A 1,120-nucleotide genomic window follows, 5' to 3' on the forward strand; every position below is an offset into this window, starting at 1 on the left:
CGTCGTCGTTTACATGTTACACTATCGCGCGCGTGCACCGGGTGGAAATTTGTCAGAGGCGATCCCCCCGTTGGACGGATCGATGATGGACGGATCGAGGGACGATCGAACGAGATCGAACGGATCCGGGGACGACGGAGTAAAGGTGAACCGAAGCGAGCATGCCGAACGTCGCCGGCCAAGTGAGAGGCTAGCGGCACTACCGACCAGCCAATGTGACGTCAGAGTGCCTCCTCTCTTTTTGCCATTCCACGGCGAGCGCCGCGAGAAAGGTGCCTGTACAACTTCGTATCCCCTTCTCTTCTGTCCTTGTTTGCGAGGAGGAACGAGGAGACCTTAAGGATAATGCTTCGCTGCCAGAGAATATTTTCATCGAAATTCTTTGGACGAATTACCTTTTCAGCTTCGTGTTCCGACCGATCGTTCGCGAAAATGTTATCTTTCGAGAGAGAGAGAGAGAGAGAGAAAGAGAAAGAAAGAGAGCGAGAGAGGACAATGCTTCGCGCGACTAGCTTTTTATAGAGTTCTAGAATCGAATCTGAATTTATTGTTATTATTATTATTATTTCTAATAAGAAAAATTTTTTTTAATTTCGTTACGTTAGCGTTTCGAAATAGCTCGGAGTATTTCGAAGTAAAAGAGTATGCTATTTAAATTAGTAGGGGAACCGATGGATGTGTCACGTTGGTTCGTCGGACAAACCGGTGGATTTGCTCGAGGTTTTCGATGAAGCGTGAAAATAAGAAATTGGTACGGCCGGATCGATGGGAAATTTTTGCGGTGACTCGTGAAACGCGTTAGATATTTCGCGTATACGGAAAGACGGATAATGTTATAGGTTTTAATAATTCAAGGAAATCGTATCGCCGCTTTTCCTTCGTTACGTATTCGATAGACTTGTCACGGGTATAAATCTAATTAATGAAGTTTCAACGAATCAAGTTTGACGAAATTAATTCAATCGATTGTTGGGTAACAGATTCGGTCTCGATTTATAGGAGAATTGTATAAAATAAAATAAAATAAAAAAAATTGTAAGAAAAATGTCAATTCAATTTAATTATTTTAAACGAAACGATATATATATATATATATATATCGTTAGTGGATCGTTATACG

This window comes from Apis dorsata, unplaced genomic scaffold, assembly GCF_000469605.1.
Source record: "Apis dorsata unplaced genomic scaffold, Apis dorsata 1.3 scaffold_32, whole genome shotgun sequence".
NCBI lineage: Eukaryota > Metazoa > Arthropoda > Insecta > Hymenoptera > Apidae > Apis > Apis dorsata.